This window comes from Benincasa hispida, unplaced genomic scaffold, assembly GCF_027475165.1.
Source record: "Benincasa hispida cultivar pf3 unplaced genomic scaffold, pf3_genome.v1.1 HicScf1222, whole genome shotgun sequence".
Classification (NCBI taxonomy): Eukaryota; Viridiplantae; Streptophyta; class Magnoliopsida; order Cucurbitales; family Cucurbitaceae; genus Benincasa; species Benincasa hispida.
The window spans coordinates 1,569-18,450 of record NW_028325546.1 but is presented as its reverse complement, the minus strand read 5'-3'; the positions used below and the strand labels follow the sequence as shown (position 1 = coordinate 18,450).

General features: G+C 34.9%; 1 pseudogene; it reads right to left on the bottom strand.

Moving 5' to 3' along the window:
- Window positions 1-12,164: 12,164 nt before the first annotated feature.
- On the bottom strand, window positions 12,165-15,103 carry LOC120084121 (uncharacterized; annotated as a pseudogene).
- Between the last annotated feature and the right edge of the window lie 1,779 nt (window positions 15,104-16,882).

Below are 16,882 nucleotides of genomic sequence, written 5' to 3'. Positions count from 1 at the left end.
GTGAAATGAGGTCTGAATAATTTCTTTTTCAAAATCGTATGTTTTGTTGCATGTAAAGAAGATGCAGAGAGCTCCACGCATCCAAGTGAAGTGTTCTCTTCTCCTACACGTGTAATCGCAACAAATTGGTATAGAGCATGTAAAGATCAAGAAAGGTACAAAAATTTCTCCAAGAAACACTTTCTTGATTAAAGAATGGTTCTGGCACGCTATGATGTTGAGAAGTTGGTTGGGAAGGGAGACTTTGCTCTGTGGAAAGCAAAGGTAAAGGCCATTCTTGGACAGCAGAAGCCTTTAAAAGCCATCACAGACCCAACCAAACTTCCCAAATTAGTGACCAAAGAAGAAATGGAAGAAGCGGAAAGTGCAGCCTAAGGTACAATTGTCTTGAACTAAAGTGATAATGTGCTTAAAGAAGTAATAGAGAAAGAAACAACATATGAAATAAGAAACAACATATGAAATATGGGTGAAGCTAGATGAATTGTGTCTCTCAATAGATTTACCTAATTGGGCATACCTTAGAGAAACTTTTTTCCCTACAAAATGGATTCAAACTGAAGGAACTCTAAATATAGAGGACCAGTGAGTGGAAACGGATCGTTCTAGACTCTATTGTGAAAGAACTCAAACATTTACAGTCAAATAGACACGATTATTCATTAAAGATAAATTACAGCATGCTTCTTAAAATAAATACAAAAGATCGAGTGACGATACCTTTGAAGAACTCTTTCTTCACGTATTTCCCTCGATTGTTCAGCAACGAAGCAAACAAGAACTTGAATGCAACGATCAACTGGAACTTCCTCAATCACCAACGAGTAAAAATCGATCCTCGATCCTTGAATAGAACTAGAAACACCACAAGATTGCCTTGGTATTCTCAGTGTGAGAATCCAGGAGTTGTGGGCTCTGTATGATTTTAGATGGAAGGATGGATTGGAGTAGACGATCGAGTATTGAACAGAAAGATCGTGTAGCAAATGGAAGTCTATTATATAGACTCGATGCTAGATCGTGTAGTAAACGGGTACTATCGTATAGTAAACTCGATGGATTATTTAGTCTCTCAAAAGTTATCTGATAACTTATTGCCTTCTGAGATTTTGAAACCCAATTTCTTTTTATCTCACTGTTAGCCATAAAACCGTCTAAAATCACCCACTAAGGTAGTTATTTAGAAAAAAGAAATATTAATTATCATATAATTAATAAATTATAAATAAATATAATAACTAACTTATCGTATTATATTTATAACCTATAGTATTAATACTGCATCATATGCAACATATAAACCATAGTTCTTTTTCTCTTTTTATGGCATTTAATGTAAATTATATTTATATTAATTTCTCCAATCAAATAATAGTGTATCAAATACATCATTTCAATTATATCATATATAATTGAATTACTTTAATTATATCATATATAATCCAATTCCCTCTTGTTAATTTGAACATTTCAAACTAACCCAAAAACTGATTATCAACTTGAATCCATTGAGCTGCCAAGGGACCTTATAGACTGGTAGCTTGAAGCTCCAACGGTATGTGAATAAGTGACTAAACTCTTTAATCACGATATCCACCATTTGTTAACTGTCAGACACTCCACTAAAGACCGATAGCTGCACTCTTAGCACTACAGATATATTTCGTGTCCATTGGATATAACTAATCAACAGTACGATGATCCTTCACAAATTGCTCGTAAGTATAGCTGAGCCAATTTATTGTTTTGCCCCTATAGTTACATCTAACTCCTTAAGTACTACTGATTCCTCTAATGAACAATATATCATAGTACCACTATGATTAAACCCTTCTCGGGCTAAGAGAAGGTGTGGCGCCATATTGTTCAAGCCCCGGAATCAGCCCTTAAGGAAGCAATTTATCTACTTACCCCTGCTTCGGGGAATGAGTGAATTCCATTTTGTGTAGTTGAGCTCCCCAATCAGATGAATCCTTAAAATGGTAGGCTTGTTGAGTCGGCGATTTGGCCATTCTTACCCATGCAAATTAAAGGACTGTCCTTATATGGTCATCCTAGTGAAATGAAAGTCTCAATTATGAACGACATTATATAACAAGATTAAATATTTCATGATCTGGTCTTATACAAACGCCTTTATATAGAATATCCTCGCTCGCATGTCTAATACATGAATGATTAGGATCAAATCATTGGTAGCAGTTTACAACATTTGTAACACCTACAAAGCGGGCCACACTCATAGTGTCACAAGGATAACATATCCCTCCTTATCCATATACTACAGACCATTTAGGTTATCACTTAAAGCACAATCCATTTGTATGTTTCCACATACATGCTTAAGTTACAACGATAATCAGAGATCTTAGTTTATTGGTTTGTAGTTAATGCAACTAAAATATCTCATATTTCATAGAATGAAGTGAATAAAATATTATATATTATAAATCACAAAATGTTTGTTCATACAAGTGTTTATAAACTATAGGACCCTACAAGATTTAGGACATCAACCTCAACACAAACAAATCATAAGTGATAATCTAAGTGAATTCAAGAAGTTGTCTATTGAATTTAAGAGCTTTGGTGACAATATAGGCGATGAAGATGGATCATTCATCTTATTAAAATCGCTTCTAGAAGAATATAGAGTGGTTAAAGTGGCTCTCAAATATGGAAGGGAAAAGATCACCATAGATGTTGTGATTTCAACAATCAAAACTAGATGGTTAAAAATTCTAGCTCAAAAGAAAGATTCAAATAGTGGTGAATGACTGTTTTCAAAGGAGAAATCCAAAAGTAATTGGAAAGATGGCAAGAATAAAAAAGATAAAAGTAAACTCAAGTGTAATTTATGAACAAGATTGGCCACATAAGGAAGGATTGTTTCTTCTTTAAGAAAAAGCAAAAGGAGAAACAAGTTGAAGAGTCTAAAGAACCTAAGGCTGAAGCATCAGTAGCAGAACATGAGGGTTATATCTTTGTAAATGCCCTGACCACCTCACAACACAATCCTAACAATAAACAATTTGATGAAATTCAAAATTAGGTGTTGGATTCCGGATGTACATTCCACATAACACCCTCAAAGGGCTAGTTCACTACCTACAAAAGCTGGAATGGAGGTTGTGTCTATGTGGGTAATGATAGTACCTGTGAAATAGTGGGAATAGGTTATGACTCACAAAAATTCAAAGATGGAACAGTCACTTTTCTTAAGAATGTAAGACATGTGTCCATATTTAAAAGAAATTTGATATCTCTAGGGATGTTGGACTCTATTGGGTGTGAGTATCATGGATTTGGAGGCAAGTTTGAAGTTAGGAAAGATGGTAAAATAGTACTTGTTGGACTCTATTGGGTGTGAGTATAATGGTCTTTACCTAATCAAAGATGTTCAGAGATTTCAATCAACTCTAATAGTTTCAAATTCAACACTCACAAAAGGAGATCTTTGGCACAGAAGGCTATCATACGTACCAAAGGCCTAAAGATCCTACCAAATCAAGGGTTGCTACCTAAAGGCTTATGTGAACAACAAAGTTCTGTGAGCATTGCATAATTGGGAAAGCTACTAGACAAGCATTCTCTAAAGTTGAACATACAACAAAGACCATCCTAGACTACATCTACTATGATCTTTAGGGACCTACACAAGCACAATCACTAAATGACTCAATGTACTTTCTATCCTTTATTGATGATTTTTCTAGAAAATGTTGAGTCTACTTTTTAAAAACCAAAGATAAAACTCTAGATGAATTTAAAGAATGGAAAACCAAGATTGAAAAACAAATTATCTGTCTTAGAATAGACAATGGGTTGGAGTTTTGCAATGAGGAGTTTAATAACTTTTGTAAACATCATGGTACTCTAAGACATATATAGGACAGTTAGATATACCCCCACAACAAAATGGTGTTACTGAAAGACTAAGTAGAAAAGTAATGGACAGAGTTGGAAGCCAAATGTCAAATGGACAAATACTTGAAAGGTTTTGAGCTGAAGCTGGGTCCTATACTGTCTACACCTTAAATAGATGTCCACACCACTCAACTAACTTTGTTACATCTGAAGAAAATGTTGGATTCAGAAAGCAAGCAGCAGAAGCAAAAAAGGATCGTTAAACATTCTAATTCATTAATTTTGACTTCATACTAAGCATGCTCATAAACTAAAAACAGAGTTTCAACACTAACCTTTAAAGTACCTTTGATTCACGATCTCTAACTGCAATCTCCTTCTTCTTTGGATGTGAACCACCACAAGGTATTCCCTACTATTCTCTTGGAGCCTTAGATTGAGTTGTGGGACTCAAAATATGCTTGAATTGAAGAGAATTAGAGAGGAGGTTATTGGTTTTATACAGTGTGAAGAACACTTCTTCAAACACAAATTCCCAGTATTCAGCAACAATTGCTCTGCCCATTTCATTTAAAATTCTAGCTTTATATTGCATAACTTTCATGTAACTAACAGCCTTGCATGAATCACAGCTCATGCTTGTGAATTTGAATTGAAAACTTGGTGGTTTAGTGACTAAGGTGCTAGCACCTAAAGTGGGAAAACCCCACTTTTTCATTTCCAATTTTCTTTTTATTTTTATTTCCAAAATAAAAAATTCATTTTAATTAAAAAATAATTTTACAAAATTAATTTAATAATTAATTTTCTAATAAAATTAATAAATTAATTAAATAATTTTATTAATTTTAATTTAATATCAAATATTAAATTAATTCATCATCAATTCCATTACCGTAAATCTTTATTCATGAATTTAATATTTAAATCGTATTTAAATATTAATCGATTTTCCAATTTCATTTAATTCCAAAATAAAACGTGTAATTATATCACGTATAATTACTAATTTCCTTAGTTTTAATTTGAACGTTTCAAATCAACTTATCACGCTACTCTAAGGTTAATCCGTTAGTGAGCTAGTAGGGGGACCTAGTGGACCTACAGATCATGGGCTCCAACGATCTGAGATTAATTGGCTTGATGGAACACGAGACATATACAGCGGAATAAGGATCTAATTACACTATAATTACCTCTAATTAAAAGGAAATTAGCATGCAAATATAGAAAAAATAGTAAACTAAAAAGAGATAGTGTACAACCTTTGTAGCTCTCGAAAAATGCTTTTTCTCACTGAATCTCGACCCGAACTCTACCAGACCACCACTAGAGTTTCCATGCTATTCTCTGAACTCTGAACCGGGTTGTGGTACCTGGTAAAATATATGTCTAAAATATGCAAGGATAAAAATCATTTGAAAATACCCCAGTGGGAAAAGTTTTTTTTATGAAATAAATCATCTAATGCCCTGGAAACTAGTAAGGTCTTTTTGGAGGTTAAACTTGCGGTCCCTAAATTTTAGAAATATTTCAAGAAGAGACCTGGATAAGAATTAAGGAGATTTTGGTACATAGGATTTGCATAAGGCAACCTTGAGAAATCTAGGAAAGAAGAAGGCGGTCGACTTACTAAAGAAAATATTTAGCTTATGCTTGAGGACAAGCATTGTTTTAAATTTGGAGGTATGATAACGGACAGAAGTGCACATTATTACAGTGCAAAGTTATAAACAATGCAGGATTGCGACGGTAAAAATATATAATATTGCATCCAAAAGCATTAAGTTTGCAACATTGCGATCGCATGCATCCATCGCATTAAAATAGCTAACTTATGTATTTTATGCAGGAAAATGCGTTGACGCAAGGCAAAAATGCGATCCGAAGAAATTATCATCTGAGCGCATTACGAGATTGCGACTGCAAGGCTCTGCGATCATTTGCACTCGCGAAAATCTGCTCAAGAAGGTGGCCGCATAGAGCCGACCCATCAAGGTGGGCGAATCTGGGTGAAAGCTTAATAAATCACGATGGGACAGAAAGCTGATGACAGTCGATTCCGAATTAAGTTGACAAGCTGTTAACACATACTATAGCAAGTACACTCAACTTTTCGGTGACAAATATTCAATGCATCAAACAGAGAATTAATGACATCCCATCAGTGCAATCATTCGAGAGAAAAAGTTCTTCACCCTGAAGCTCTATAAATACCGAAGGTCACTTTCATTGAAGGAGTTCGCTCAATTTACAGAGTTCACCATATAGATAAAAGTTAGCCTTGTTCACAGTTTTTCTTTTACTTAGAAGGCAGAAGCGAGTGAAGAGAGATTACACCGAGAAATCATCCTGGTGAACTTGGAAGAGTGTCGGGAAGCATTGAGACCAGAGAGAGGGCCAACTTTTGTGGAAGCAAGAACATCTTTTGGGCAAAATAGAGATAACGCAGTGTAAAAGCCTTGGGAAGCAAGATATTGCTACTAGGCTCTCTACCCTTATTTTCTATTGTCATTTTGTACTCGTAACCTATCTATAAAATGAAAATTGCATCTTTATATCTGTCCACTCTCTTTACATTACGCATGAGTAGCTAAATCTGTCGAATGGGTTGAAAAGCACTTAGCTAGCATAACCTAGGATCTTCACCATGCGATCATCTTGTATTATATATACGTCATTCGTCCATTAGAGATACTCGGGAGGGTAGTCTAAGGATAGAGTCTAAGCTTGGAAAAGTCATATTAGAATCTAGGCTCGGGAGAGTCAGATAAGAAACGCATAATCAAGAGATAGAAGCTTAGGAATAAGTTTTGTTTGCTATTAACGCATTGTATGCATCCTAGAGATAGGATATGATTGTATGCGGTCTCCTTGTCCTTGTGTGCATCTTTCATCATTGCATAGGCAAGAAGTAAAGACTTAGGAATAAGCTCTATAGACATTATCGCATTCATTGCATGCGTCCTAAAATTAGGAGCTATCGCATTTGCATTGGAAAATGAATTGTTGTCGCATGAGTGTAGCATGATTGCATAGCTTGAATGAATTCTCAGGAAACGCTAGCTAAATACCTTCTCAACCCGTTCCTCCGCATACTCATTGTATCTGTCGCAAAATTACTCTTTTCTCAAATCCGCCGTATACACTTTATACCTTAAACAACAAACCAACCAACACTTTGATTTATTTGTTACCGCAAAGCAATTGAAAATTACCATCGCATACTGTGTCCTTAGTCTCTATGTTCGACCCTGGGCTTACCAAGCAACTCAGTAGGATTTATACTTGGGTATTGGTGAGAAAACTTGCTTGCACAACGCATATTCCACAATCACATTCTACACCATTATTTCATCGCATAAAATGACTCATCAGATAGATTACTTCGTGGTCAGGTCTTATACAAAATATTTATATAGGACGCCCCCGTTCGCATATCCCCAACACGAATGATCAGGATCAGACCATCTGTGACAAGTCACAACACTTGTGACCATTCCACAAAGCGGGTCGCATCCGTAGCGTTACTAGCATAAGGTTTCCCTCCTATATCTATATACTACAGACCATTTTGGTTATCACTCAAGACATGATCCACTTGTATGTCACCACATACATGCTTGAGTCACATACAGATAACCAGGGATTTTATGTTTATTGGTTTGTGGTAAAGCAAATAAAATAAGTAACCGAGCAAAATACAAAATGTGAAGTAAATATCATATATTAACAACACAAGTATTCGTACAAACTGTTTATAAACTATAGGACACGAGACTTTAGGGCATCAACCCCAACACTTCGAGCTATAGGTCTATAAGATCCCCTTGGTAGCTCAATGGATTCAAGTTGAGGATTAATTCTTGGTTTTTATTTGAAATGTTCAAATTGACAAGGGGTAATTTGATTATATATGATATGATCAATGTGATGTATGAGATACATCAAGTGAAGGATTAATGTAAATGAGATTTACATTAAGTACCATGAAATAGAAAAAGAGCTATGGTTTATATGTTTCATCAGATGAAATATTAAAACTATAGGTTATAAATATAGTATGGCAAGTTGGTTATCATATATATTTATAATAATATTAATTATTGGATAATTATCGCTTTTTCTCTAATAACTAATTGAGTGGGGGGTTATTGGTGGTTTCATGGTAACCGTGAGATAAAAGGAAAAATATTTTCCTAAATTTAGCATGATTTGAGATTTTCCATTATGGGAAAGAGTTCTCACGGAAAGGCTGTCAAGTGAATGAGATTTAGTAAACGATAGCTAAAAAGAGATTACGATCATGGAGTGGCACTACACGATAGTCACTCAGCTAACTGATAGCTAAACGATCGCAGAGCTTTTGCTAGACGATTGTGTAGCTTCTTCTAAACGATTGGGCATCGTCTATACGATAGACCTTGTCATCTCCCACTTGCTCAATCGTTTACACGATTGTTCTTCCTCCAGTCTCGTTCTCTAACCAAGTCCACACAGAGCCCACACTTCTAGATTCTCACACCCAAAATACCAAGGTAGCCATTGTGGTGGTGTCGTACTCAACTCGATATAGTTTGAGGTTTTAAGAGGTCGTTCGTTGTGTTCGTGATCTTAGAGATCGTTGTGTTTGTGGTCGCTGTGATCGTGTTGTGTTGCAGTCGTAGTGTTTGAGCGTTCGTGATTGTTGTCTTCTTGATTGTATTAGCATTCGAGATCGAGGGTGTTTGAAGATGAGTCTTCAAAAGTATGATTCTTTATCCCTTGATCTTTGTAAAGCATGCTGGAATTTCGTTTTGTGCATAACCTGTTTGTTTCCGTTTTTTTATTGTAACTTTTTATGTTCAAATACAAATGGAATTTGGAACGATCATTCCGCTGCTCATGGAAATTCTCATGTTTGATTTCCTTCAGGATCAATGTTCACTCTTAATAGAGGAGCTGTGCTTTGGGAAAGCATAAAGTAAGGCTCCATTGCCGACTCTACCATGGAGGAAGAATATGTAGTTGCTTGTGAAGCTGCCAAGGAGGTTATATCGCTCAGAAAATTTTTGACAGATTTAGAAGTTATTCTTGACATGTCAAAGCCCATCACCCTTTATTGTGATAATAGTGGTGTTGTAGCTAATTCTAGGGAGCCTAGAAGCCACAAGAGAGGGAAGCATATTGAGTGCAAAGATCATCTCATCTAGGAGATTTTGCATCGAGGGGATGAGATTATCATGAAGATTGCTTTGGAGCATAATGTTGTCGATCCATTTACAAAGGCTCTCATGGCTAAAGTGTTTGAGGGTCACCTAGAGAGTTTGCATCTATCAGACATGTATCATTTAGTCTAGGACAAGTGGGAGATATTACGGGACGTGTAGCATATACCCTAGTATATTGTTTTATGTACTTTACTTTGTTTTTAATTTTTATTTATATAATCCACTAGCTTTAGGACAAGAGGAAGATCGTTGGGGTTGAAACCCTAAATCTCGTGGGTTTTGTAGTTGGTAAATTATTTATACATGAATTATTTATTTAATAGAATAAAATATTATTTGACATTTAGTTTGCATTAATCCAAATTCAATAAACTAAGATCCTAGGTTATTTACTGTAACTTAAATATGTATGTGGTCTACAGACAAGTGGATCGTGTTTAAGTAATAATCTGAATAGTCTATAGTATATGGATAAGGTTTGATATCTTATCCGAGTAACACTACGGATACAACCCACTTTGTAATTGATCATTCATGTGGAGACATGTGACTGGGGGTGTCCTATACAAAGAATTTGTATAAGACCGAACCACAAAATGATTAGTCTTTCTTTATATCATTGTTACTTGAAAATACTTATACTTCACTAGGATGACCATAGATAACTTAATCTTAATCCTGAATGAATTGTGAACTTCTGCCTATGAGGATGATCAACCTAGAAATGCATGTAATTATCACACTTCCAAGGACCAAATAAATTTGTAACTCCAATATAACAACCTATACTAACATGTAGCATAGATGGCAAGAAATGGATCATCCACGAGGAATATAATGATTGTTTAACCTAATTTTGAATTTGAGTGGTAACTAGGGAGAGGGAGCTTCATTGAGAAATTATTGTAAAGAAATTTAAAAACAAGAATGTAAATGAGTGATTGAAAAGTGAAAGCTCAATTTTTAAAATGATCTAGCCTAGTTTAAGTGTCCTCATATTTTTTCTTGGTACTAATTAGCATTTAACAAACGAAAGTTCTTGCTAATTATACACTTAGCCTATGCAACCTAAAAGCCTAGATTTTCATAATCTAATTTCATGATTAAACAATTCAATCAATCTTAAATGCCACAATTAATTAGATTCGATAGCATCCAAATTAATCGTGCATTTGCATTAAGAAGATGTAGTCTTGACTAAGATCGAATTAGTAGTTTGGAAAGCCTAGATTACTAATTAAATCTATTCTTGAATTTTAATTAATCATGCAAGGTTATGAAAAAGATTATTGTAAACAACCTAAATCATACACAAGCATGCTTTAATTCTTGCTCCTTGAAATTAAACACATAGACATGGTTATATTCTAGCATTCATTGAATTAAAAAAAAAAAAATTGGTCAAAGATCCTAAAATCCAATGCATAGAAATTATTCAATATCCAAGAACGAATTACAGCAACAACTTATCAGAGAAATCAAGAAATTACATAAGAAATTACAGAAAAATGAGCCTCATACCAAGAAAATTAAGAATCTATCCTAAACTAGACTAGATAGACTTACCTTCAACCTTGCATCTCTTCAAGATTCATCAAGGAATTACAAGAATACATGAAAGGTAAGTGAAAGAAAGAGCGCAAAATGCAGAAAACTGGAATTCTTGAGAGAAAATTGTGTTAGAAATTATTTTTTCTTCTACGTAGAAATCGTGGGAATGTTTTTATACTTAGGTTGCAGCATAAAGACATTGATTAAAGTATTGCAAAGCTATTGCTACATTTCAAACCTCGAGCGTAAGGCAAGCATAAGGCGAGTGTTGCTACTCTGATGTGTTTTGGGCAAGCATGTGCGCGGGGTAAAATCGCGTCAATATCCAAAGGTAGCTACGCTGAGTGTAGTGTCGCAACACTGCTCTGCATCTCAACATTTTGTCTTCCAACATAGTGTTGCAACGTAGAGATAAAGTCGCGACGTTGTGTGCATCAGCTTCTTGATAGATTTCAATGTAGTCCAACGTTGATGGAGGGTTGTTGTACTGCTCTCAGTGGCATTTTTGTAATTATTGGCTCTTCCTCTTAATTGATGCTCTAATTCTCAAATTTAACTCCTTTTTAACTAAGTTTTTCTCCAAATGATTTCTTTGACTCTCAGATGATTTTACCTATAAATGGAACATTTTATGTATAAAAATGGTCAAATAAGGGAGAACTAAGGTTATAAATTATTAAATTTAGCACTTTTTTAGAGCTATCAAAGGATGGTCCTTTGATCTGTATAGGTGAGAATGATCAGATTTTCTGACTCAATATGCCTACCATTTTGGGGATTCATTCGAGTGGGGAGCTGAGAATACAGTTACACAAGATGAAATTCACTCATTCCCATTGTTAGGATAAGTAGATGAATTGCTCTTTTACGGGCTGATTCTGGGTCTTGAACAATGAGGCACACCTCACCCTTTCACTGGCTAGAGAGGGACCACTAGAAGAAATTTGGGCTTTAATGTCGGTTTTAAACCGACATTAAAGATAGTGTTATTAAAGGCCTTTAATGTCAGTTACCTTTAATGTTGGTTTTAAACCGACATTAAAGGCCGTCAATAACACCAATATTGCAGCCTTCAATGTCAGTTACAACCGATATTGAGGGTCTTTAATGTCGGTTGCAACCGACATTGAAAGTATCAACATTGAAGATCTTGCAACCGACATTAAAGCTTTTTTTTTTTAATTCTTAACCAAAATTGAATCCCGAATCTGTCCGTTTTTTTTTTTTAAATTCTGTTGCCGAATCTTTTTTTTTTTAATTGACTTTGAGTCTAGAGTTAAAATTTTTAATACATGAAACTAGGTACTAACGGCTAACAATTCTTTTATGATTGATTCTAAGATCAAATTGTTTATACAAAGAATTCGATGGCATCATTTACACACCTTGTAAGTATTTATGATCCTCATTCTTAATTTTAATTAGGAGTTACTAGTCTCTGATAAGGCACATTAACTAGAAAAGTAAATTGAATCAAAGACATGTGCACAGATAAATGAGTAGAGCTTATTCTATACAGTAGCTTTAAATATAAAATCACTTCCAGCCAAACCTAGCTAGATGTTCTTGATGCTTAGTTGCTGCTGCTTTATCCGTAGCTTCTCGTTTCAAGGCCCTTTTAGCTCGTCGACCTGTTTTATCTTTGTAAGTGGGCTCCCTCGATGAACTAGGTTCGGCCAACTATGGCCTAAGAACTGGTCGGGCTTGTTATCTACCTGCCCCCACGTAACCATTGAATCCCCACCTTCGATTTCTAATTTGGAGACTTGGTGATACACCCAGGTAAGCATCCTCCAACTCTTCATTGTCATCCTCATAAGGATAGTATTGATCATCCTCAGGATCCATCATAGGTTTCCTCCCGTTCTGCAACGATCTGAGGTTTATACCACGAAGCTCTCAGAAACAGACATACACTCTCCTCAAACATGTAGTCGTGGATGCTAACAATGTGAAGACAATATATGGTTAGAACAGTAATTTGAAAAGATAACAGTATCCAAACCCTAAACTATAAACTATAAAAATATTCATATGATGGTGAAGGAACAGACCTCCCATCAAGAGAACGATGAACAATCGGGAACTCAAATGGATGTTTACATTGTGGACAAGTCGGTTTTTGCGTGTATGAGGCCCATCGAAGGATGCAAGTCGCACTTCATGAAAGTAAAAGAAAAATAAAAGCTAATATAAAAGGTCACTCTCATTCCTCAAACAAACAGGCATATAGAACACGCTTAAACACTCAAGTTCAAATGCCTAATAATCATTCTAATATGTGTTCTATTAGAGTCTTATTGTGCTTGTACCCATCAAACATTCAACACGGTGTTTGATATGTGTCCAATTTAACAAACATGTCACTATAATTAATCAGTGAACAACAGAGTTCTGTCCACTTCCCACAAAGAAAGCATTTTAAGTTCAATGATCAATCAACTAAATAAGACAAACCTTAACTATGACTTATGCCAATTACTCCAAGATGCTTTGATTATAAATCTAGAACAGCATACCTCTTCCAATTAAATTCGGGCAACCTCAAGTACAATTAGAAACATTGCACCAAAGGCAATGGCGGATATAGTGAATTTCTCCTACGAAGTTTAGCGGACACCCAGGAATACATTCGCAACAACTTAAAACTCCATCTCCAATACAAGCATAGAGCCACAACGAAATGAAATATATATGAATAAGTCATGTTATAAAAAATATTAATTAGGTGTTTTTTATATATAGAAACAACTACTTTTATGAAGAAAGAACGAAATAAAAAATATTAATAGGTATATGAAAGATGAATCAATTGGGACAAACCAATAGGCGTGCTCACAGCCTCTCACTAAAGCAGTTTCTTGAAGTGCTATCTTATTTAAGGAAATTGCACAAGCCCCATCGTGACTCCCATGCCCCATTACTTGAATCTCTACCTTCTTTCCCATTTCCAACTGAACATACAAATCCAGCAAGTTAGACATCCTCAATGTACATATATGCAAATATCCAATATTTGAAAACAGACACTTAAATAGAATCATAGATAAGCAATTCTAACTAAAAGAGAAGTTCGTATACAAGAATATCCAATATTTCAATACAGATACTTAAACAAACTCATAGATATGCAACTCACTCTTAACTGAAAGAGAGGAAAGTCTTCCTTATAGAATAAAGAAAAGCATGCAAAGGCAACTGACCAAATTCGCAAGAGAAAAACAACAGCAATCCAATGACTGGCAAATAGATGAACATAAACAATAGCTTCTGCTTCTTATGATTACTCATACCATACAACCAAGTACAAAAGTCAATTCAATTCGATTCAACCATATTCTCCCGAGATATTATATTGCAGTGACGATGTCCGTAATCGAGAAAGAAAACAAGACTAAACCACGATCTCAGGCATCATTAATTAACCCTCAAGCCCCAACAAACACAAATCTTGAAAAACAAATGACAACAAGACTAAACCAACGATCTTAGATTTGCCAATAAGAACAATCAACAAATTGGAGACAACCATTTCTTACACAAAGTTTTAGGCCCCTGATTCTCTTGGATAAAGAAAGTGCGTGAAAGTAGATCAACTTCGAAAATGAATAGATAGAATAAAACCTGGTCGCAAATTACCTGTTCTTGAACGACATCTGAAACGCTCTGGATAGAGATTCCAAAAGAAGTCATAATTGTCTGATCTTTATTGCTCTAAATTACACAAAACCCAAACAGTTGTTTGGCACAAATAAAAACTTGAAAAGAAAGGAGTTGCTGAAAAGAAAGATCTACATTTCCAACTGAACATACAAATCCAGCAAGTTAGAAATCCTCGAAGTATGTATACGTGGATATCCAACATTCAAAGAACAGACACTTGAACAGAATCATAGATATGCAACTCTAACTGAAAGAGAGGAAAATCTTCCTTATAGAATAAAGAAAAGCATGCACAGGCGACCGATCAAATTCGCAAGAGAAACAACAACAATCCAATTACTGGCAAATCGGATGAACATAGACAATAGTTTTTTATTCTTATGATTCCCCGTAGCCATACAACCAAGCACAAAAGTCAATTCAATTTGATTATACCATATTCTCCCTAGATTAAATCACAAAAAACAAGCCTCCCGATGTCCATAATCTTGATAATGAAAGAAAACAAGACTAAACCAAGGATCTCAGACTTCTTTAATTAGCCCCCAAGAAATGCAAATCTTGAAAAACAAATGAAAACAAAAGTAAACCAACGATTTCAGTTTTGAGAACGCAATACTACCAATAAGAACTATCAAGCACCATTTCTTACATGGAGTTTTACACCCCTGGTTCTCTTGGATAAAGAAAGTGTGTGAAAGTAGATCAACTTTGAAAATTAAAAGATAGAAGAAAACCTGGTCGCAAAGAACTAGTTCTTGAACGACATTTGACAATTCGGCGCTCTGGATAGAGATTCCGAAGGAAGACATAACGAGTACACGAGGGTTTCTCCTCCGATCTTTCACAGAACTGAATGACAGCACAAATCAAAATTTAAAAAGAAAGAAGATGCTGAAGAATTATTCTGAGCGACGGACACGGGAAGAAGATCGACGGACACGGGAAAGAGATCAACAGCGAGTGAAGAAAGGTGAAGAACGAGTGACGGCGAGCGAAGAAAGGTAAAGGAGATCGACGGCTAGCGAAGAAAGGTGAAGGAGATCGACGACGAACGAAGAAAGGTGAAGGAGATTCAGCGAGGGGTGGTGAACAGCGCGACACAGAGATAGGGTTTGGGCGAAGAATGATAATCGAGAAGGATACGATAAATTAGAGATATATTATTTAATAAAATAAGAAAAAAAACATTACACCTTTAATGTCGGTTTTAAACCGACATTAAAGCCCATCTTCAATGTCGGTTTAAAACCGACATTAAAGATCCATTTTTTTTAAACCGACATTATACATCTGATTTCACTTTTTCCAACCGACATTAAAGCCCAAATTTCTTCTAGTGGGCCTAGTTTATAGTTGGACTATAACCAATTATTCATTAGAGGGATCAGTCATACTTAAAAAGTTAGATGTAATTACACGAGTAAAACAATAATTTAACCCAACTATAGTTATGAGCAATTTTTGAAGGGTCAACTTACTATTGATTGGTTATATCCATAGACACATAAATATATCTGCAGTGCGAAGAGTGTCGTTATCAGAATTTAATAGTGACTGACAGTTAATGAATGTTGATTGATTTAATTAAAAAGGGTAATTTATTAATCTCGTATCATTGGAGCTTCTAATTTTAAGGTCAATTAGGTCTCATTTCTAGATCAATAAGGGTTAAATAAGAATCAATTAATTTTGGATTAATTTGAATTGTTCAAATTAATTAAAGGGAATTAATTGTATGAGATACAATTAATATAATGTAAATGGAAAGTTTAATGAGAGAGATATATATTTGAATATGATTCAAATATTAATTATATCAAGTGATATAAAACTATAAGTTAAAATTAATATGAATATTGTACATATTAAAACTAAATGTTATATGAGAGAATATAAAGTTAGATATATTATATATGATATAATACAAACTATAAGATATATTATATGAGATATAATATAAAGTTTAGTTTAATTAAAGGGGAGTTGCTCTACGCGATGAAGGGAGTTATAAAAATAACTCATCTCATTCTCTCGTATACAAGAACACTGAAGTGGTTTTTGCAAAATGGAACGTGAATTTCACAATAGTGAAAATCTCTGCAATTCTTTCTCTCAAGAAATTCTCTAAAAAAGAATTCTCTTCTCCCTCATCAAAATTAAATAGACGAGCCCACAACTCCATCTTGATCCTTACCTTGAGAATAGTCAAGAAAGACTTTGGCGGTGGTGTCTAAGAAAAGTTCTTTTCTTGTTATGTTCATGACGATGAGTTCGTGATCATTTGAAGAGGAGAACGTGAAGATCTAGCCTAGTTTAAGTGTCCTCCTAAGTTTCTCGTCTTCCCTTTCCTCTCTGTAATCGTTTTAGACAGTATGCTTAGAATTATGCTTATCCTTATTTTGTTTATTTCTCTATTTTTGAGTTTGTTCCAAAAAAGAATTCACTGACGCAAAGGTGATCAATCACCTCCACATTGGGATCCAATCCCTTCAAGACGCACACAGGATATTTTGGAGATTCGGGACTGTTTTCCCATTTGTTAAGCATAAATTTCCAACATGAGATATTTCTAATTTGTTACCATCACT